The sequence below is a fragment of the Vicugna pacos genome, chromosome 5, assembly GCF_048564905.1.
Source record: "Vicugna pacos chromosome 5, VicPac4, whole genome shotgun sequence".
NCBI lineage: Eukaryota > Metazoa > Chordata > Mammalia > Artiodactyla > Camelidae > Vicugna > Vicugna pacos.
The window spans coordinates 24,087,513-24,111,992 of NC_132991.1; the positions used below are offsets into that span (position 1 = coordinate 24,087,513).

At 36.9% G+C, this 24,480-nt stretch overlaps 1 long non-coding RNA gene across 1 annotated transcript in view; it reads left to right on the top strand.

The window, feature by feature from the left end:
- LOC107034178 (uncharacterized) overlaps nucleotides 1-21,712 on the top strand; it is a 561,724-nt gene extending 540,012 nt beyond the window's left edge. Inside the window, exon 6 of the long non-coding RNA XR_004190107.2 lies at nucleotides 21,639-21,712. This is a non-coding gene — a long non-coding RNA (uncharacterized lncRNA). The remainder of the gene's footprint in view (nucleotides 1-21,638) is intronic.
- Nucleotides 21,713-24,480: the final 2,768 nt, after the last annotated feature.

The window sequence follows — 24,480 nt, forward strand, 5'->3', positions numbered from 1 at the left end:
AGAATTTGGAAAATTACTGATTCAACTCAATCTTTACTTTCCCCCCAAACCTTTGAATAGTTTTAAAGAGAGAGAGAGTGCAGTGCATAGATATAAAAGTTTCACCTCCATATCTCAAAGATGACTCATTTTGCACGAGTGACACAGAAACGCATACAAAAGGGCAAGATAATACAAGGGACAGGGCTAAGGGAGAAGGAGATGCTCATTTTAACAGGAAAGGGAAGATTGTGTAAAACATGAAAAGCCACCCTATATCTGAGAGGGAGGAAAAAGAGAAGTCATGAATACTGTGCCATTTCCCGTTCGCCTTACCTGGGTTTCTTGCCACTTGATTGGTTAGGTTTTATGGGTTGCAGTAACTGGCGTGGAAGAGGTACGCCTGTCAGCTGTTCACAACGCAGAATTTTGAAAAGGTCAGCATAGTAGCAGGATGACAGGCCATGTAAGTCATTATGTGACTTATAACTCATTTGTAAATAGAATGAGAACTTGAGCAAATTAATGTACACTCTGCCGTGAGACCTCTGAAAACATGTTGGTTATACTGAGAGCTAGATTTTCCTTCCTATCTCAAAAGACAAACAGACATTTCCTCACACACGCATTGCCTTCCTTAGGAGCAGCAGAAATGGAAAATAGAGTCAAATTTTCTGTGAAGAGGTTTACAGAAAAGATACTAGCAGTAGAAGGAAGGCAGTTTGGGGGAAGATACGTAAGAATGTATAATATACAGGTGGTGTGTGTGAACCAGCTTCTGGTTGGTGCCATTTAGACATCATTTCCTCATCAATAAAAATCTTAAGACTTCAAAGTCGTATATTTTCCAGGAATATTAAAATAATACTATCAGGCAAGCAGACCCATTTGTGATATTCCATAGTTTTATTGTGATGGATCTGTTCATTGTAGAGTTTTATCTTACATTACAATAGGCATAATTTTATACCATTTACCAAATACTGTTTCTTGAATGAAAACGAGTGATGTACATATCTCTCCTAGTACATTCTTTAGTCCTGAAGTGTTAAAGCTGCTGACCGAGCTACAGGTGATTGATATGGAGTAGTGAAAGAGTTAATTATCTGTAATACTATTTTTCCCACCAGACATCCCACTGAGCCTCTGTTATACACTTAGGCACAGTTCCTAATGGCAAAATCTATTAGAACGCACAATATTCTCCCGAGGGAGGTGGTGGAAGTCCTGTCACTTGAGACACTTAAAACTATACTGGATAAAGCACTAGAGAGCCGTGAGTGCCTGTGCTCAGACCCTCAGGATAGACGACATGACCTAATGGGTGCTTTTCCATCCCTTAATGTCTTTGATTTGCTGGGTGTTGTAATAGCTACTTCATATTTAAGTAGATCTAGAACAACAGTCTATTTTTCCAAGGGGAATTTAGTTTGGTCTATAAAGTGTCAAGACGGAGGTGACAAGGCAAACCACAAAGGAATGAAGGAAGCCTCGTGGAAATTTAATTGATTTGGAGCAGGGCTGAGCAAACACAACAGTGTATTAGGGTTTAGCAAATGCCTCAACTTTTTTCAAAATGTTTTCAGTTCAAGGAAACCCAAAACACATTTGGCTAAACACTTTTTCCTTGATTTTCAAACCCATGTGTATTTCAAGGGAAATTTAATCCATGTGTTTCTGATTCATTTACACTTAGCTCATCAAAATGTGGTTTCGTAAGACCCATTTGATGTCTAAGAAGCCTTGTGAGCTTTTTTATAAGCCTTTTTTCTTTGAACCAGGAAGTTGCTTTTTGCCAAGAGTCAATGGAACTTCAGCCCGAAAAGAGTCCGTTTTGTTTGGGATTTTGGAATCCTCGAAGTTGGTGGGAGCTAATGAGAGAGGGTGGGGACACTGATTCAGATCGGATGAACGTTCACATATCTAAATATTATCTATTCAAACGACTTGAAAGATCTTTATTTTTTTCTTGATTTATAGGAAAAAATCCATGTGAAATTCTTGAGAAGCTTGTAGAACACATAAGGATGAATTTTATTACTGGATGCGCTATTGCCATGTGTTCTGATAATTATCCACTGATGTGTCTCTTGGTGATGAGTAATCAGGGCAGTAATGTCATATTTATCTCAGGGTAATTATGAAGAAGTGACTCCAAAAGGTGTTTAGATTGGCCATCTTTCTACATTAAAAGAAAAAAGCCCTCTGCCTAGTGTTTGTTGCTCTGTGCACAACACTTCTAGTTCTTCAAACAAGAAATGAGACAAATAAGACTCAGTGAATGTGCTGATTCAGGTGCACACAGTCCCCTATCTCATTGCCGGCGTTCTTAAAGAGCATCTGGGGTAGGGAAACATACATCCGGTCTATCTGTCAAGAGTCCATGAGAAAGCCAGCAATGTTTGCACCTGCAGGATGAATTACATCTGTGGTGAGTGTGGGAAGCTACATAATGAGACAGTGGAATGGCTGATACAGTTCTTTCCTCTTGCTCCTACCATACCTTCTTTTTGCACTACCCTTACTTTTCCTACTTTTCCCTCTTTCCTCTCCCCACCTTTACACAATTACCACTAGATAATAGAGCAAATGTGACACATTCATCCAAGGATGGGTTGACATGATTTACACATTGCTTTCATTTGGTTGTTCTTTGGATGAATTCTTCGTTGAGAACGAGATAATGAAAACCATACGGTCATTGAACACAAAATCTGCCGTCACTTTGGCGGCTCCCTTGCAGCCCGTTTCATTCCATAAAGGCTGGTCCCTGAGTTTCCTCCAGTATAAGAGCCCAGCCAGGTGGAATCCTGCCCCCCTGTGGGTTTGGATCATTCAGCAGATACTGCCAATTTAGTCCTCGCCTGTCACCCAGACCTCAGGGAGCTCATTTGGATGTGGCACCTCTCGCTGGCCTGTTGTAGCTTTCGAAACTCGGCCTTTTAAGTATTTATGGAGTTCTGTTCAGGGACCTTCACTGTGAGAACTGAAGACAGAAGAATCAGGATAGGTGACAACTGAGAATTAAACATTAGAAGTTTTTTCACTCATGCTGACCGCAAATTTTGAATCACTGCCTAAAGGAAATGAAAATTTTGAATGTTATGGTGAATGAAGGTGAATGTGTCCTTAGTTTCCGGGCTGAGTTTTGACAGTATACAGCAAAATTATAAATTTTTAACTGTGGTAGCAAGTTCAGACTACAGGTGTGAGAATCAAGAATTATTCATTGATTCAAACTCCCATATCAGTGCATGAAAAAACTCAAAGCAATAAGAATACAGATGAGGTCCCTGGCATTCGAACAAAAGTTTATTTTCATTTCTAATTTGTCACTTGTTTTACACAGACACCAAAGAGACATCTCAGCTATATCAACTCATCTCTGAAAACACAAAGGTAAAAACTGTTATTTGTGGTTTAAGATACAAAAATATTTCCTCTTAAAATTGGCTGGGAAGACTCTTTTGCTCTGACAGAATTTATGAAAATACCTAATCTATTATGTCTAATTTTATTTCTCATCTCAAAGGCATGTAATTGAGAATAAAAACTGCAGTCAATATTCAAAATGTAACTCATACATCTTTCTAATGTAGGAGATATGCTGTCAAGTTCTTTCTCAGTACAAATATATGTTTTGCTTTTAATTATCAGAAATCTTTGTCATTATCGATCAAGCAAAACAAACTTTCTATAATACAGAATTACCTTATTATCTCTCCCCTATAAGTGTAGGAATGGAAGCAAAGTGATTTAACAAGAAAATATACAAACTGCTGTCATTTGTGTTACTGAGAGATGGAAAGGAATCTATAATTGCTTTGCCCAAATTCCTAATTTTATGTGTGAAGAAACAAAACAGCTAGAGTGCACTTAGGAGACTTGTTCAAAGTTCCCCAACTGACTTGTATCAGAGTAGACATTAGAGTTTAGTTCTTTTAAATGCTAGTCCAGTGCTATTTTAACAATAAATAACATCTCTTTAGGAGGAATACATTCTTAGGGTAAGGACACTTCAGATAAGACGACAGAGATTCTTTGAGTTTAAAAAGCTTTCACTAGGTAGAAATCTCACATTCAGAACAGATTAAAGTGGAATTCACTCACTGAAGTCGCATCCGGAGCCCTAGCGTCTCATACATGTGCCTCTCTCACCCCTACCTCCTGGGAGGATTCTAAGACATGTTAAAAGAACACAAAGTTTTCCTTAGGACTATGTCTTGAAAACACCAGTAACTTCTCCAGTTGTGGAGGACAGACTCTAAAGTGAACCCCACAATAACCCCATTCACTAATGTGACTAAGAACCCAGTTCAACCTATAACACCTTCTTAATGTGTGAACCTTTGCTGTAATCTCTTTTGAAAGTAGGTGAGAATTTTGACCTGATTCTAACCAGTGGAATATGGCAAAGATGATGGGAGTCACTTCCATGACTGCACAACATTTTACAATAACCTGCCTGTCTTGCTAGCAGACTGGCTTTAGAGACTTTCTTGTTGGCTTTGAAATAGCAAGTGGCCATGTTAGGAGGTCCACATGACAAGGAGCTGAGAAAGCCCTCCAGCCCATAACCAACAAGAGGTTACTGCCATCAGGCTTACAGTCACAGAAAGATGAATTCTGCTACCAACCTGAGTGAACTTGGAATTGAACTCTTCCCCAGTCGAGCCTTTAAATGAAAATCAGCCCTTGCCAACACCTTGATTGTGACCTTGCAAAAGACTCAACCAAGACATGCCCTGATTTCTAACCCATAGGAGCTGTGAGGTAATAAATACAGGATTGTTTTAAGCCACTAAGGTTGTGGTAATTTGTTACATTGTATTGAAAACTAACCCCCCATCATCTGTGAATGGCTTTGTGAACAGGCTGTGGGTAGAGAGGGGAGGAATTTTGATAAGCATGGTGGAAAATGCCTGGACAGCCTGGAATAGATCATTGGCAGATATTTGGCCAACATCATTAAAGAGACTGTCAGTGAGGGCTCATAATGAAGGGAGGAGCATGTTACTGAAAGTTGGAGGAAGAAGGGTCCTTATTATCTACTGGAAGAAAGCATAGCAAAATTGTCTCCTACAGGTACGTGGAAAGCAAACCTTAGACACGATGAATTTGTTCATATAGCTGATTTCCAAGCATAGTGGTGAAGGTACTGCCTTGTTTACTTTTGCTGATTGTAGTAAAATGTGAAAAGAGAGAGATACACTGAGGAAGGAACCACTAAAAGTATCAACATTAAGAGATTTATCGTCAAGAAAGCATGCCCTAGAGAAAAACTCGAAGATGTGACTCTATAACCTTTTAATTAAGCCCCAGAAAATAAAAGGTTAGGGTATTCAGTCACAAAAGGGGGCCTTTCAAGAGATTAGCAATGTGCCTCACAGATCCTCCCAATTAAACCATAAAGATTCTACTCAGTTAAGTGTGCTGTCCCTTGGCCATTTTAGCAGGACACCTAGGTAGAAAAGGGATTATCACCAAAAAAATCTGTGAGCCTGGTTTTTGTCTTATGACATGAACCCCATTAAAATTCACAGGAGACCCAGAAAACACTTGAGTTAATAGTTTCAATGAAGAAGTCACTACCAGATGGACTAAAAAGGACAGAGAGTACAATGTGAAAGGAGGCTGTCAGACCCCAACAAATTCTACTGGCAGGAAGTCCTGATAAAATTACTCAGCAGTAAACCTATGCCACCTTTCATGAAAAAGGAAGATTGACTCAAAAAGCTGAACCATGAGCCAGGGATGGAGCCTACAGACACAAAGAATTATTCTCAGTCCTTGAAACTGAATCAAGAAACTCCCAACATTTGCCTGGCTAGATTTCAGGAGTTCCATGGAGCAGTGACTCTTTTTTATCTTCCATTTCCCCCCTTTTTGAACTGGAATGTTTATAAATGTTATTTTTGTCCCACCATTTTATATTGAGTTTGTTAAAGGCAGATAACTTGCGTCTTGAGTGTCACAGGGTTGCAGATGGAGAGGAATGCCTCAAGAGTTAGCTGTTCACAACAGATTCTACCCAGAAACCTCACTCTTACCTAGACCTGATTGAAATGATGGGATTTTGCATTTTGAGCTGATGCTGTAACGGGGTGAGACTCTTGGGAACTTTGGAGGAGGTGATTTTATTTTGCATGTTGCAGGGGCATGAATCATTGAGGGCCAGATGGTGGACTGTGGTAGACAGAAGCTAAAATGACGCTAGAGAGCTCCACTTTGAAGCCCCTGTGTAATCCCTTCCCCTAGACTGTGGGGGGAACCTCTACCTTGCTTCTAACCATAGAATATGGACAAAGCAATGATGGGTATCCCTCCAAATATTATGGTACATTATATAAGAATCAACTTGCTAAAAATCTGCAAACAGCCTGAATCATCTTGTAAATGGACCTGTCCCCAGGCAAACCTCCAGATAAGAAACGTTTGTTAATCTTTCTTCTGTCCTCTCACCCATATGTGGACATTCATCTTTAGGATCCAGAAATTGTAAGCATTTGAAATTAGGAATTATGGTTGTCTTGTCTGTTACCCCCTGGCGTTTGGAGGGGGGTAGTGGAACACAACTGAACGATGAAAAAAATTAGGGTTAATTTGTTCAAAGCCCCAAATCTTTCTTTCCCAGCAATGTCAGCAAGTTGGCTCATTTTTAGGCTTATAAGATGGATACCCTCAGTCCAGGTATAAAATGAGATAAAATGATGTTGAGCAGAAGATAAGGGATTGTTTCTTCTCTTAAGTTTATTTTCATCAGCAAAGAATCATTTTCCAGAATCCCATAAAATAATCTCTCCACATATCTCATTGGCCAGTCCTGGATCACATGCCCACCACACAACAATTCTTTGGCAAGCAGATTCATAGGACGACCACGGCTTGCCAAGAATAATCATGATTCTCTTGAGTTGCTGGGGAAGAGATGGTGGACAAAATTGAACAAAACTGGCATCTGCCAATGTGGGGGAAAAGGTGAATTGTCTGCTTTTTTAGATTAATAATAGTATTTTCTTCAAGAAATTAACAGGACTTTACAAATACCTGCATTACAAAATGACAGTAAAATCCATAAAATTAACTTAGCACCTCCCATAGGCAGTACTCTGGGAGCTGGGGTTATAAGAGTGAAAAAAAGATAAAATTTATTGTATTTTAAATAATGTCACATGTTAATGGTGCAAAAAGATCGAATTTATAAAGATCACATTTATAAATGACTTGGCGAGGGTGCTGGAGGGCTGGTTTATGTAGGCAGGCCGTGTGTATATCCATGACAGAACTGCCAGTGATACAAACTGACTTAAATTCACATTCATCTAAATAAAAAGAGATATACCCCATTTTGCCTCTGTGGCCAATTCCCTCATTGCGTTTAAGCAGGGCCACTGTATAGGGCTGCAGTGTCTGTGTACTGCACAACTCCAGGGGGAGCCAGACACAGATGATGGTATAAACAGTTGCAGCGTGGAGTCCCTGAAATCATCCTTCTACCTCAGATCCCTGCTCTAGCTATGGTCTTATCTCTCCGTCCCCCGTACCCCTCACTGAAAAACTAGACTAATTTTCTGCCCTAGTTGTTTCTTCATTTTATTCTGTTTATTTCTAAAGCCACTGCAATCTGGCTTTCACTCTACCACCCCTGCAAGATCAACAATGACATCTTCTTCCAAAACCAAAAGACCCTTTTTGGTCCTTATGTTGTTTGACATTTTGACAGCATTGGATTCTCTTTCTTGAAATAGTCTCATCCCATCTCACATTCTCCCCAGCTCCTTCAAATTCTCTGGCTCTTACTTCTCAGCCTTTCAGAGGATTTCTTGCAATTCTGTGATGCTCTGTGATCTGCCCTGGGCTCCCTTCTCTATCCACCCATGTGATCCATGCAGACTTGGCTAATCGAAATTTTGTTGGCCATTTTTCACTGGTACTTAAAAAGTTATTCATGTATTTTGGTTATTTTAATGCCTTTAAATCATGGTCAGTTTAACTTTGGACTTTAACATTGATATTTTTGAAATGAGATGTTTAGACTGATATATAGATAGATAAATAGATAAAGATCGATCTAAATTAACTCTATGCAACAATTAAGGACTATCTTAGACCTTAGACACTGTGATCTGGCACCTACCTGACACTGATTAGTTGCTCAATAAGTAACTGCTGAGTAGATTAATGAATACAATTTTTAGGGAAGATTATAGAAAATATAAAATCATGATCACCAACTGTAAACTACAGATGTATAGTGGTAAAATATGAAATGTAACTCAATGACTTATTCTCCCCCTCAAAATATTTACTTAAGTGCCTATTTTGTGTAAACAGTCTGGTACTTTGGAAGACTAGAATTTTACATCTAAAATGAGATGGATTATTTATTCTTTTACTCTTGAGGTTAAAGGTCAAGCACTTTTTATGTTCTGTGGCATGTCCTTGGTCACAGTTATAAGAAGATGCACACAAAAGTGAATAGAGCAGGGAGATCTGATTATCTGGACATTTGGATATAAGATGCAATATCAAAAGATACCAAATTATTTTAGGGTAAACTTTGATTATTTAGTTCATGATTTATGAACAAGAAAGACATCTCAAATTTACTGAAATATCAAAGGAAATATGAAGCTGAAGAATTACATTCTTATATTTTTGAGCATAAAGAGAAAGAAAAATGATTCAGACTTCTAAACTTCCAGCTAAGCTTCCCAAGGGTCAGTTAGACATTTTTATTAAAAGGAAAAAAACACACAAAATAATACATCCATTATTCTTTCATTTTGCAAAATGTCAAACTCCATGTGATCCTTTTAATTTCTATGGGTGTTCTAAACAGATTCTATCTAGAGATGGAGCTAATACACAGCTTGGCAAGTATAGATCAGAATGTGTATAAAAAGCCATCATGACTTACACACACACTTACACACTCACACCGCAGCATCAGAAACCCTCGTATCTGACAGACACAATCAAGTGAAAGCTTCCTTTTGAATTTGCCATATCTAATGTATCTATTTTTTGGCCAATTTTGTCTCATGAACATGATTTTTATGTCTAAAGGACGTGGACTCTCAATGTGTCTGCGCTCCTCTTTCAGCTCCTGGAGCTGAGAAAAGGTCATGAGCAGTTCACTACCTCTTCCTTGAGTAGCCAAACTGGTGTTCTTTTCTGGAGTCATTCATGGGAGTCAGACAACGCAACAACCAGACTGGATAACTTCATCTGAAGCGTGCAGCTTCCTTTCATCCCCTCGCTGCCTGCCCTAGGCTCAAAGTCATTTATTTATGTTCATCTGAATATTTGAGATCTTAAACAATTCTTTGATGCAGTGAATAGACTGATCAAACTTATGTGTTTAAAAGTGAATAAACTTTATTCCACCTCTGCAGAAGGGAAAGCTAATGACTTAAACATGGAAAAGCAGGGTTTTTTCTTCCTTGCTTATCAAAAACCATGAGGACTTTCTGTTTCATCACTCTTTAAGTCTACCTATCATGGTCTAAAGGTGAAATGCCTGAATATTAAGCCATAATCAATCATTGTACACACACTAATTACTTTCTGTCCTCCCCTTTCCTTGTCATCATGGTCCAAAGCCGGTTTTTGAGCCTGAGTACATTCATCTGAGCTGTTAGCTGCCACGCTCCACTGCATCCTCCTATGATCTGCCTGGTCCAGACCCCTGGAGAAAATTTGTGCATGCATACTGTATGTGAACTTTAGATAAATAAATAAACACGCGAACCAGCTTCCAGATAATTGAAAGCGAATGAAGGAGGGAGCAAAAAGAAAACAATTTCTCTGGGGATAAGCGGCTAAGGTGGCAGGTATGATTAAAATCCATATGATTTATGGGTAGGTGGATTACTAACATGACAACCCTGTTAGTGTTTGTTTGTTTTGGTGCATTTGACAATAAAGTTTTGTTGTTGTTGTTGCGCTTGCTGTGGGTTTTGCTCAGGAGTTAGCCACTCAGGAATTCCTAGTGCCTGACTGAGCAGTAATTTAGCAAGCTCTCTTGTGCTCTTTTCCTGTCAGCATTAACATGTCAATTCATTTTAATAGTCTGGGCATGCTCAGTGGGCAGGCATTTTCTCAGTAGGCATCCCAGGAGCCCACCCCGTGGTGCAGAAATGTGTTATAGCTTGTCTCAGACCTCGGAGACTTCAGCAGGTTTATTTTCATTATGGCCAAGTATATTTATTAAAACAAAGCCAAAATAATGTATAAAATCAAGACCTTAACAAATGAAATAGGTTATATGTATCTGATTGGTAATTTAAGCTCCTTCAAAGATCAGGTTGGACAATCTTTCTTTATACAAAATTTCTTACATGGTAGAGCTTTTGAAAAAACCGTGTGCTGTCACTACCTCTGGTTTTTGGAAGTTAAATGATATTCTGTCACAATGGGAATTTTCTGTAATCATGATTAATAGTTGAAGTGGCTTTTATATTAAACGAGAATTTGGCTACTATCTTTCTCGTTAAAGTGTTTTCAAATGGATTTTTATCTAATGTTCTGTCCACAAATAAGTGGATGAAGGAATGTAGAAATAAGTACGTAAGTACATAAATAAATTTACAACACACGCACACACTACTCAAATCAAACTACCAATTAGAAGTCTTAGTTTTCATAAATCTGCCTCTCAATTGTCAACTAGGTCTCAATTTAAATAGAATTTTCAGAAGTATTAGCAAATACCTTGTCAGACAGAAAGGAAGTGAAAGAATAAAAGAAAAAGGAGAAACCTAATTCTACAACCCCCACAAAATTTGAGAAGAGTTGGCAATTTATGCTGTTTATACGAATTACTGCTGTAAAAAAGCAAGCTTTTGAGGGCACACTTTAAAGAAGCTAAAAAATTCAGTGTGTTGTAATGTTGACAGAATTTTTAAACTGCTGAACAATTCTGTAAGATCAAGAGTAAAGGAAAAAGTTGGGAGAAAGATATCAGGATAGAGAATTATATCAACTATTTCTTTGCTCCATTTCAGTTTTTTTCTCTTCCATCCCTTCTTTCTTGACCAGGAGTGACAAGCTTTTTCTGTGTGATTTTGTAAGGGAAATGAGTTGACGGCATACGACTCATATGGATTTCCTGTAGTACAGGTGGGAGGAATGGTCTGGCATTTGTACATCATTACCCTACAGAACAGAATTCTGGTTAGAATCTAGAGTTCAACAGAAAGATGTTATACCTCAGGTGCTCCCTTGTCTCCTACTAAACAGTCTTTAAAATGACAGTGTTGTGAATTATTTTGCATATAGACAATTTTAGAAATTTCAGACAAAAACTTTTAGAATTCTCTACAGTGTCAGAGTTTCCATTTTTACCTCCTTTCAGTTTTAACCATGGATACTGACTAGTTGCGTGTTAGCAAGAATTCCCTTAAGGTTTCAAATCTTCAGTGATTGGAAATATAAACCTGGGATATTTAAGCAGTGATAACTCAATCCTAAGCACTCGTGATAATATTTTAGCTGATACCATCCTTCATAGGAAGTACAATGCTTTTGAAAGTCCAAAAATACTCACTGGACTCAGGAAGTAGCTGCTCATAGCTGCTTATTCAGGTCAGGGGAAATGTTTTCCATACTCTGCATCTACAGGCAAAGTGGACAGATAGGGGACAATAGGAAGGGATAAAGGGACAATAGGATGGGTGTGAAGGCAAAGGTCAGAAAGGATGGAGCGGCTCTCCTTCCTGATGCCTTCCTATCCTTCCTGTGGCTTTTCCATCACTCTGCCTGGTTCAGACCCCTCTGGAGTCTTCTACTGCCCACCTCTCAGCCTGCACACAAGGGCATCTTTGGGTGTGCATCTGCCTCTGTAGTACATGCACACTCACCTTAAGGAGATTAGAGAAAAGAAAAATGAAGGAGCAAAGGATATTTATCTTCTGATTCTTAAATCACATCCTACCCTTTATGACGCCTCTAAAGTTTGCATACTGGGAAAAACTTGAGTAGCATTTTGTCTTTTTGCCAAGATGAAAAATGACAACTTTTGCCCTAAAATAGTGAATATACTTTAACTCACAAAAACTTTGTTCACGTAAAATAGAGTAGAAAAAGTCCTTCATCAATAAATGCTTTCTGGTTTTCAGTGAGAAGTACTCTATTTTCATGATTCAGTCTTCTTAGACATTCATTTATGTTACTATGAAAAAAATAAAATTATAATTTTAATAAAACAAACTAGAGAATATATTCTGCCTGTCACCTTCTCTCTGTGTTCAGTGTTCAATGGATTACCTGGTAGCAATAAATTCCCTGGCTTGTATTTTAACTCCAATATAGCGCTTCCAATTTTTTTAAACAAAATTTTTGCAGATATATAATTTACATCATCTATGATTGATAGTGTTTATTAATAAAACTCCAAATCTCTGTCTCTCTCTCTCTCTCTCGTTCTCTCTTACATACCCATAACTTCCCTCTCCCTCCAACACACACACACACACACACACACACACACTCTCTTCTTCAGGGTTCATTCCAATTTAATAAGGATTATTTTCACAGCATTCCAGACATAATGTTCCAAATTATTATTCTATAATCCTTGTTCCTCTGCTGCAGATAAAAGGAGGATACATTCAAAGAACCATTGCTTGGAAGTCTCTTTTACTTAAATGTTAAAACAATCAAATAAAAGAATTAGCTGTGAAATATACAAGAAGGTTCCATGGGATTTGGAATGACTCTTTCTAACATTCAAAGCGTTTACATATGTTGTGTGTGACTAGAATAATGGAAGTGGTAGAGAATACCAGATTTTAATCAATTTTCAGAATTATTTCGAAAAGGACTTTAACTTTAGAACTAATAAAAATGTTGCACATAAATGTCCAATAGCTAAAATATACTACCTCATCATTTGCTTTTTATGGACGTAGGGGTGGGAATAGTAAAATTATTATTTCCTTTAAATATCTTTGTCAATTTCTTTTAATCTTAGGATTTATGACTTCCTTTTTACAGTGAATCTACCTTTCAAATAATTACTTATTCTTTGAAAACTTTACAAAGGCATCCTACATGATTTATTTGCATATTATTTACACTAAATGCGTAAATCATATACTAATGACAGTCGCATCTTTGTAGTTCTTTTTTAAATATGGATGAAATATGAGTTTTCTTCCTAGGTACAAAAGCGTCATTAAGGGCTCAGGTGGTTAAAATCAACATGAAAAATACATGCTGCATTTTCTCCCCTTAAATGCAATAATGTAATCAGATTTCAAGTCATCTTACCTACCTCACTTACAGCTTTATGGAGATTAATTAGTTTTTAGACCCCAGTCACATGATCTTTTCTGACTGTCATTTAGCTGGCTGCCTAGAACCTGTAAGCTGTCTCCTGCCCCAAAGGACAGATTAAATTTTAGTATTGTTTGTCTTCTTCTTTGATTTAAAGGTTGATTTTTAAAGTTATGGCTTCTTTTATTTTGTTGTTAATTGGAAATTTATTGTAACCTTGTTTGGGGGGAAGATAAATATTTAAATAATTATAAATACTAGGTAAAGCAAAATGTTCTCCCTATTTGATAGAAAGACTGTTGTTATACTGACACCTAGAAACTAGCATTTTATTATTTATAATACAGATGTTACAAGGGTTCAGAGGAGTTTTCTAAACTAACCTCCACCTCATGGGAAGTTACTCAGGTGCTCCAAGTTAAGGACACTGGTAGTTGGTCCCAAAACAGTTTTCTAAGGTCAAAATGATGGTAATTTTTTTAATTACTTGGAAATTTATTTTGAAAAAGTATAATTTGCCCCAGTGGCAAAATTTGTTTTAAAAAAAAAAACATGAATGCAGAAAACAAAATTTAGCACAGCAAAAACTTAATAGTGATGCATTTGTTACTGCTTAATAATGTATTTCTATGATTACTCTTATCATTCATTACTCTTGCTGGCTGAGCTGAGGATTAAAATGGAAAGATCACAGCCTTCATTTTTGTTATTTAGCTGTGGATTCTCAATCGGAAAAAAAAAAAAAGAAAACGTTGATAAAGTACTCCAATCTCCTTTACAATATGTGATTAAAGAAAGAAAAGAAACCTTGTCTGCTACAGTTGTTAAAACATTGATATTTCTAGCTGGGGTCCTAATTAAGGTGTAATGAGAGATTTGAAGTGCAGTGAATTCCCGTCATTCATGTCACTAAACCAGTGAACCACAACTACACATGGAGTTTCAGGGAGAAATAGGACCAAGTGAATTAGTTACCCTCTAACTCCTGAGCAGTTGGTTCAGAACTAGAGCCACCGGGGCATAGGTGCATGGGGAATGTGTGACTGTCTGGCTGCTATTTGACTGCAGATTTCCTTTCATGGATACAAAACAATAAACAGTCACTCCGCTTAGGAGAGAACTTGATTCCACAAACACATGGAATTTCCTGGCTCTTGAATGAAGACGCTCCAGGATTTTCACTGCTCAGGTGTTACTGGATGCACTGCCGATTCGGGAACTGAAATTGCCTCTTTCCCTCGCCTGTGGAGTTGGATCATTGCCTTTGGCACTAACCCCAGACTCCTGCGAATGATGAAGACATCCCTCCATGCCTACATGGAAAATAGCACCAACACGGATGCCATTAGGAACATTCAGCTGCGTGTGTGCTGAGAAAATTGTGTCATCCATACCTTCCATGAAGAGGGAGGACTGAGACCGCCAGGATAGGCTGAAGCCTGTTCCCTTGACTGGATTCACTGGGTTAATCAGAATCTCTTTAAGGACACTGAATACAGTGTTTTCTAGGTTTTTTTTCCTCCCAATACACGATTCATCCACTTGGGCTTCTCATGCCTGACTTTGGCAATGAGAAATTAATCACTCCACTCTATGCCTACCTCCAAAGATTCTTTAAATAATTAGAACAGAGATAAATTATGTGAAAGAATCTCAATATTCATCCTGGAGCATTTGTGTAAATAATAGATGTGATAAGCTTTATATTCATTTTCTTCATAATGACCTTCGGAGAGTGAATTCCATTTCAAAGTCCCAATTTGCAAATAACGAAAAGCCAAAAACAAGAAGACGGGCAACAGGATAATCAAAACCTTCTATAGGTTCATTGGTCTCATCAACCTCTCTATTATTCTTAGGAAATGTGTTATTATGTTTGGGTTCTTTACCAGGAAGCATTGGTTTCATAACCTATGACATTCTTTTGGCCCTATACAAAGATTTTGTGCATTCCATTATCCTATGTTTAGTTAAAATAATAGAAAAAAGTAGCCTCCCATTGCCAGGTAAACATTACACAGCTAATTCAGTTGTCCCCCACAGTCTTACAACTTCAGAGTTAAAATTGCATAGTTACATTCTTTATTAGCACCTGTGAGCTGCCCCTCTCCCCTTCTCCCACAAAAGAGGCCTATTTCAGCAGGGTAGACAGTAAGCACCTCCCCACAACCCACAATCCATAGAAATGATTATAAATAAACAAATGCCTGAATATATTCATTTCTATCACCAGTAGGCAGCATTCCAAGCCAGGCATGTTGATCCTGGGTTTCTGTTCCATTGATAAAAGGGGATATGCCAATTTTGTTCCAGCCCAGAGCCGTCCAATGTGCTCTTGTAAGGCAAGTTTCCATGTTGAGTGAATGAGGATCATTGTTTCTTACATAATGAGCCTGCCTCTCCTTTGGCTCTCAGTGAAAGGCTGCCACCACACTGGCTAAGAAATAGCCCTGTTTAACCGCCAAGTGTCTGCTGAACACAGTATGGTAATGGGAATGATTTTCTTATCCATCATTACATGACTGGCACGTGAATAATTTTGCCCACCAGGTCATCATGTCGCATCATCCATGGTGACTAGCTTGATCAAATGTAAAACCTGTATTACTCCACCAAAATGATCATTTTTTTTATAAGAAAAATAAGGAAATGTCTTTATTTCTACTCCCCCCACCTCCATATATTGAAGATGTTGGTTTCAGAGATGAATGGTTAAGAAAAGTCAATAAAGTACATTGACTGAATTCATATTATAATTTAAAATATGTATGTTTTCAAGGGGTGCATATGTTTTATACCTGTTTCTGGCTGGCATAGCCAAACTAAGGATCTAGACATTAATACTAGATCCAGTTCACTAATATTTATTGCTCTAAATCCAATCTATATTAGTATGTCAGCCCTGAATCAAAGCAGAAGACAGCAGTATTTATGATTATTAGTACAATATTGAATCATCCTGAACCAATCACTGATCCAATTACTGTGTCATTATTATCTTTTGAATAGGGCTTGATTTGTCTGTGATAAATATGATGCAATTAAACCACCTTTTTACATAATAAAACACTGCAGGTGTTTATTTTTAAGAGTTCAAAGATACCAACAACCAATAGATTTAATTTAAAAAATCCTTGATTTAAGTGTGAATTTCATTAAATTTTTCTAACTTTAATGTACATTTAAATTGTATCTTATTGAAAGATACAATTGTGTAATCTTTTGTTCGACCATTATTTAGAAACTGTGTTGCCAGACCAAACAAAAATTAATGTGGTTGCTTAAAATCCTGATTAAAAATATCATTTATTTAAGACAAATAACATCACCTGAATTACTAAAGTTTAGTAATAGATATATTACTAAAAGAGATTGATATATGCAATTTTAAAACTTTTTCACCGCACATTTAAATATCCTATTATTTGAATGACCCACACTTCAATCTGAATATTAATTCTAAAAATCTTCATATAAAAGACAAATATCATTAAATGGAAAACAATATTTAACATTTGAATATTTAACTGTACTTCAATAAAAAAAATTTTTTTTAAAGTTTGAGTATTGAAGATACGTAAGAAATTACCTTAGTCCTTGGTGTATTTCTTCTCCTTACTCTCTCTAGCCCCAAATTTAAAGTCAACATTTATAATTAGAGGAGTGAGAAAAAGATCAATATCTGGGTTATAATTTGGGGGGATTTTACCAAGATATCTTGATTATTATAATAACCAGTCTGATCATTATTATATTTTAAAGCACTAAAATTCAAGCTAAATTGGAGGATTTTTTTGTGGAAATGAACAATATTGATTACCAATTTTCAAGGCTTTAACATAAGTCAAACAATTTCATGACCTTATAAAAAAAAGTGGTATTAAAAATAATGGATTCAGAAATAAAACCACCTTGACGGATTCAATTTTTGCCCAAATGGGCCTATTACACTAATTCTGTCCTGCATTTTTCTTGATACCTTTTGGGGAAAGAGAATTTGATATAAATTTTAATCTACCTATCAGGACTGTTTAAGTAATATCACTCAGCAATGAAACAGTGGTTAGCCACCAACACCTTTTATAATGTTCCTCTAGATGTGGTCATGTAACAGAGCATGTGTCAGCATTTACTGACTGCGTTATTGCAATCAACCAAGGATTTCAAAGCAGCTGATAGCATATAGCTTTTATTATGCACCTTGCTGTTGGCCTGTCTAGGTAATGACAGAAAGTTTGTTTTTGCTTTGAGGCTGTCATTATACAAATTACAGTTTTTGTCCTCTTTCATCCTCTCTCTCTGTCTCTCTGTCTCTCCTTTTCTTCCTCTCTCTCTTTTTTCATGAATAGTTCTAAATAGGAGGGAGTTCCCATTTTTATTGCCAGCATTTCAATAATTGTAGATGTGCTCTTGTAGAAATCAATTGATAATTCTGAACACCTACCATCAATATCCAATTTTCTCCATATTTTTAAAAGGCAAGAATAAACTCCAGTCCATTCCAAGTAGATTAACAAAAATGCACTTGTTTTTTTGTTTTTTTTATTTTTCCTATCCACATTGTATATAGGGGAGGGTAAGAGTCCATTGTGCCTCACATAAAGGAGTATTAAAAATTAAAATGAACATTTTCATTGGTGCGGACTAAAATTTACTTCTATAACCACAGAAATTCAATATAAATTAAGAGTTTGTAAAAAATTGAAAATGGGTACTAGGTTCCAGACGATATTTAATTTAACCTAAGTGTTAAAATAAAAGCAATAACACTGAGAATAAATTAATGAACTACAATTAATTATATTTACAATAAGTGGTTTGGGTTTGAAACACCTACCCTCTGCACTGATAAAATAAAACCTACATCCTGCAGAAGCTAAAGTAAGTTAAATGAAGATGCTTTTAACAGGGTTATTACTTAAGCAATGACAGGTTTACAGATTTTAGCACCACTGGGTTTTCACAGGAGCTACAGCAAGTGCTAAAATAACACACACCTTCAGGTTCATTAAATTCACCAGTGTGATGAAATAACTGATATTTTGCTATATTACTACAGTCTCTCAAAGAACCATCTATAAATAAGATACACTAATAACAACTGTTTGTGCTGGTAAAATAATGAAATAATTCTTCCAAGGTTTATCTACAAGGGAAAAATAGTGTTTAAGCAATCCCGTTAGCCGAGTTTTATCTAGTAATTTTGATTTCTTTGGAGTCACATATTTATTTATTTACCTAAAATAGGTATGTTCTGTGAAAGGTTTTGCCATGGGACTGCACTCAGAAGGAAAACTTGTAAAAAGGTGGTGTGCATTAAGAGGATATAAACTGAATCTCACCCCCAAATATTTACTTTATTGTCTGATGTTTACTAGGATATTTATGGAGGCTGTTTTACTTAAAGAACTTATAAAATTCCAACAATGGCCAGAAACAGCAGCATCTCAGATAGATCCTTTTACTGTAGTCTGTTGTGAGATGAGCTGAAAGGATAAATAGTGGGTTTCAAATAAATCAATGGAGCCTGGCCTTTGGAGACCTGGAAGACATATGGGCCGTAATAGACTATCTCAGGTTGTCTCATGAGTGATTCCATCTGGATGAAGCCTTGGTGTTATTCACAGCCTACTTCTCCCCTAAAACACCTTCAATCTTATCCCCAGCCTCCATCTCGAATGTCAGACCACCTGGGATACGCAGCTGTCAGGCTGAAAGGGGAGCTGCCTGGGACTGGCCCCGGCCCGCTCGTCAAGGAGATCTTGTCACTAGCCAGCAGGCAATGCTAGGTGCACAGGGGTGACAGCACTACCGAAAGCAGGGGACACGCCCGGCTCGTGATCGGAGATTTTAAGGAAAAAAAAAAAAATAAAGAACTTAGAGGAAACTGTGGCTCTCTCTACAGTAGAGCTACCTGCATATGATACCCTCTCCTCAAGGTAGTTTCTTCTTTCTTGTCAACAGTCACGTAGAGATCCGTATATTTTGATTATAAATAAATCAAAATGTCTAATATTCACAAGTAAACATCTTCATACTTCATATCATTCTCAAGTATTTTTTGCCATTTGTTCTCTTAGATTGGTATTCATATTTTCCGTTATTAAACAAACTCAGCTTGATCAGCACATGCCTTGAGAGAATCCTTTCTTTATTGTAACTGTGCTGGTTTGTCTCTTTTCTTTCCTCCTCTGCCTCCTTATTCCCTCAGTACCTGCTGAGGTTTGTGGCTCTCACAGGCTGAGAGACAGCAGCGCCCTGTACAGGTGGTCATTGTTGTTGAGGAGTGACTAGAAAGAATCCAGTCAATTTAGTATTTAGTGTTCCCTTCTTCCCTGTCCAGAGTCCTCTGTTTAAGAAATTAGCAAACACAAAATTCCTTTTGCAGCTTCAGTAAATGCACTCTTCCTCTTTGGGGATCGAATTATATTTCTGTGATTCTGATTTTTCTTTTTTCTTTTTTTGCAAGAGTATGGAGGGTCTCTTAAGCCCACTGAAAATAGTCCGCATTAATCACAAAGGAGGCTTTCTTCAAGAGGGCAGATGCCATATCTAGCTATTTGCTTGTATTTCTAAGTTTCAGCAATGGTTCTTGGCACCCCAGAATATTTATCCAATGAATGGGTGAATTTGTGTCTTCCTATTTTCTGACAAAAGAGAAATTGTTTTCATGGATAATCAAGATCCAATGTGAGATGAAGTTTTATTTGCCTTAAAACGTCCCTCTCCTAAATTTCTTTCCTGTCCACACTTGTTACAACCCTTTTACTTCTTATTTAGCTCCTTTCTCAATATCAACCTGTACTTATTGTGAGTTTTTTTTTTTGACTCCTTTTTCTAACCCCTCATATGTTGTATCCAGCTTTAAGATAGGCTCTGACAGTTAAATAAGTTATTTGTGGGTTGGTTTCTGGTTTTATGAAAAAATAATCATAATTTTCCCAGGGAGGCAGCACAGCATAATGGTTAACAGCATGGATTCTGGAGTCAGGTGGAGGGAATTTTAAACTCAGCCCAGCAACGAACAGCCCACACGATCCTGGGAGGTCTGCAGTATGAGCTTAGGTTCTCCCCACTGAGGACATGACACACTCTGCCTTGGTGGGTAGTAGAAGAATTAATTGTGACACCTATATGAAACACTTGTCACCTAGTGCAGTGCTGCCATTGAAAGCCCGATATTTGCCCTACAGTGTTGACTTGTTGTGTAAAGTAAATATTAGCATCCCCATTTCACTCGTAGGAAACTAAGCCATGAAAGAGTTATTCATTTGATGTCACACTGATGGTGAGATGGGGTTTGAATCTAGGTTAATCTGATTCGAGCATCTTTATATTTTTCTGCAAGTTGCTTAGAAGGCAGCTTTCGGCCTCTTTGTAATTTCACACTCAGTCTACATAGTCAGGAAGGCTACTGGCTCCCTTTTTAAAACAGATCCAGAATCTGACCATTTGTCTCTCCCTCCACCAATACCACCTCGGACTCAGCCTCCATCATCTCTTGCCTGGAATTCTCTGTTGACCTCTTAATAGGTCTCCCTCGTTCTGTGTCCTGCACCTTCTCTTCTGAACATAGTCACCCAAGTGATCTTTGGAAAGTGTAAAACCTATCATGCTGTTGTTCTGTTGAAAACCCTACACTGAAACCCCATTTCACTGAGCCTAAGAACCAATATCCTTGCACATAAAGGGTTGGCAACTATGGGCAGCACGCCAAACCTGCCCACCGCTATATTTTAATAACCCATGAGCTAAGGATAGTATTACATTTTTAAATAGTTAAAATACATACTTTACAGTATATGTGAAAACTATATGAAATTTAACTTTTAATGTTCATAAATAAAGTTAGTTGGAACAAAGCCACTTACATTTACTTATATATTGCCTAAGGCTGCTTTGGTGTTACACAGACAGGGATGAGTTGCTGGCGACAAGGATCGTAAGTTGCAAAGCCTAAAATGCTTTCTGCTGGACTCTTTACAGAAATGTTGGCTGACCTAAAAAATCTGGCCCCAGTTATTTCCGTGACCACATATACTACCCCTCCAGGCACCATGTTTTTGCTGCACTGGCATTCCTGTTTGTGCCTTAGGACCTTTGCACTAGCTGTTTCTTCTTCCAAGAATACCCTTCCCCTAAATCACCATTTGGCTAATTTTCTTTATCTCTTTCAGATGTCACCTGCCTCATGAGGCAACCCCCCACTGAGCACCTTACTTATTACTGAAATGTACACCTTACACCTTGGAGTCTCGTTCCCCTCCTCCCACCTAACTTGCTCTGTTTCTTCTTTTTTAGCGCTTACAACCTTCTAACAGGCCATGTAATTTGCTTACTTACCATGTTTTTTTTTTTATTCTCTCTCTCCTTACTAGACTATAAGCCCCACGTGAGCAGAGATGTCTGTCTTCCTTGTTCAGTGGTACACCTCAAGTGCCTGGAATATTGCACTCATACTCAGTAAGTACCTGTTGACTTTTGAATGTGATATTATAGTGCCTCTTACTAAGCAAAGTATTTTTTTCAATTTTTTAAAAATTGAAGTATAGTTGGTTTATAATAATGTTAGTTTCTGGTGTACAGCATAGGGATTCAGTTATACATAGATATATTCTTTTTCATATTCTTGTTCATTATAGATTATTATAAGACATTGAATAGAGTTCCCTGTGCTATACAGTAGGACACTTTTGTTTATCTGTTTTATATATAGTAGTTTGTATCTGCTAATCCCAAACTCCTAATTTATCCCTCCCCCCTTTCCCCTTTGGTAACCATAAATTTGTTTTCTATGTCTGTGAGTGTTCCTGTTTTATAAATAAGTTCATTTGCATCATTTTTTTTAGATTCCACATATAAATGATAATATATGATATTTGTCTTCCTCTGTCTTACTTAGTATGATAATCTCTAGGTCCATCCATGTTTCTGCAAATGGCATTATTTCACTCTTTTTTATGGCTGAGTAGTATCCCATTGTATATATGAGTGTGTGTGTGTGTGTGTGTGTGTGTATGTATATATACATACACATACATATATATATACCACATCTTCTTTATTCATTCGTCCGTCCATGGAAATGTGTTGGCAATTGTAAATACTGCTGCTATGAACATCAGGGTGCATTTATCTTTTTGAATTAAAGTTTTCTCCAGATTTATGCCCAGAGGTAGCATTGCTGGATCATATGATAAGTCGATTTTTAGTTTTTTAAGGGATCTTCATACTGTTTTCCATAGTGGCTACATCAAATTATATTCCCACCATCAGTGTAGGAGCGTTCTTTTTGTCCACAACTTCTCCAGAGTTTATTGTCTGTGGACTATTTTAATGATGGCCTTTCTGACTGGTGTGAGTTGCTACCTCATTGTAGTTTTTTTTGCATTTGTCTAATAATTAGCAATGTTGAGCATCTTTTCGTGTGCCTGTTGACCATCTGAATGTCTTCTTTGAGGAAATGTCTATTTAGGTCTTCTGACTATTTTTCGATTGGTTGTTTGTTTTTCTGTTATTGAGTTGTATGAGCTGTTTCTATATTCTGGAAATTAGGCCCTTGTCAGTTGCATCTTTTGCAAATATTTTCTCCCAGTCTATAGGTTGTCTTTTCATTTTGCTGATGGTTTCCTTTGCAGTGAAAAAGCTTATAAGTTTGATAAGGTCCCATTTGTCTATTTTTGCTTTTATTTCTATTGCCTTGGGAGACTGACCTAGGAAAACATTGCTATGAGTTATGGTAAAGAATGCTTTGCCTGTGTTCTCTCCTGGGAGATTTGTGGTTCCTGTCTCATGTTTAAGTCTTTAAGCCATTTTGAGTTTATTTTTGTGTATGGTGTGAGGGAGTATTGTAACTTCACTGATTTTCATGCAGCTGTCCAGCTTTTGCAATACCACTTGCTGGAGAGACTTTCTCCATTGTATATTCTTGCCTCCTTTGTCCAAAATTAATTGACCATAGGTGTATGGGTTTATTTCTGGACTTTCTATTCTGTTCCATAAATCTGTGTGTCTGTATTTATGCCAATAAACCATGCTGTTTTGATTACTATAACTTTGTAGTGTAGTGTGAAGGCTGGGAGTGTTATACCTCCAGCATTGTTCTCTTCTCTCAGTATTGCTTTGGGAATTCTGTGTCTTTTGTGATTCCATAAATATTTAGGATTACTTTGTCTAGCTCTGTGAAAAATGTCATGGGTAATTTGATAGGGATCATATTAAATCTTTAGCTTGCTTTGAATAGCATGGCCATTTTAATAATATTAATTCTTCCAATTCAACAGCATAGGATATATTTCTATTTCTTTAAATTACCTTCAGTTTCCTTTGTCAATGTCTTATAGTTTTCAGTGTATAAGTCTTTCATCTCCTTGGTCAGGTTTATTCCAAAGCATTTTTTGATACAATTCTAAAGGGGACTTTTTACTTCCCTTTTCTGGTTTTTCATTGTTAGTATAAAGACATGCAACAGATTTCTGTATGTTAATCTTGTATCCTGCTACCTTGCTGAATTCATTTATCAGTTCTAGTAGTTTTTGCGTGGAATCTTTAGAATTTTCTATCTGTAGTATCATACCATCTACATGGAGTAACAATTTTACCTCTTCCATTCCAATTTGGATTTCTTTTATTTCTTTTTCTTGTCTGATTGCTGTGGTTAGGACTTCTAATACTATGTCAAACAGAAGTGGTGAGAGTGGGCATCCTTGTTTTTTCTAGATTTTAGTGGGGAGATCTTCAACTTTTCCCTGTTGAGTATTATGTTGGCTGTGGGTTTGTAATAAATAGCTTATATTATCTTGAGATATGTTCCCTCTATAACCACTTTAGTAAGAGGTTTTTTTTTTTATCATGAATGTATATTAAATGTTATTAAATGTTTTTTATGCAGCTATTGAGATGATCATGTGATTTTTGTCTCTTCCTTTGAAGTGAAAAAGCTTATAATAGTTACTTTAATGTCTCTTATGTTGGAAATCAGATTGTCTAAACAATTTAAATAATAGAAGTATCTCTTTATAAGGAATAACATTAAAAACAAATTACCCATATATATTTTTGAATAGTATTATAGATACTCATGTTAAAAAATGATAAGTAATGGCAAATAATGTAAGATTGATTTTAAATAAAACTTTATAAGGTACTTTGAGAAAAAGAATATTTTTTCTCTTCCAAAATAATATTTCCTTCATTACCTATATAAAGTCTTAAAATTTC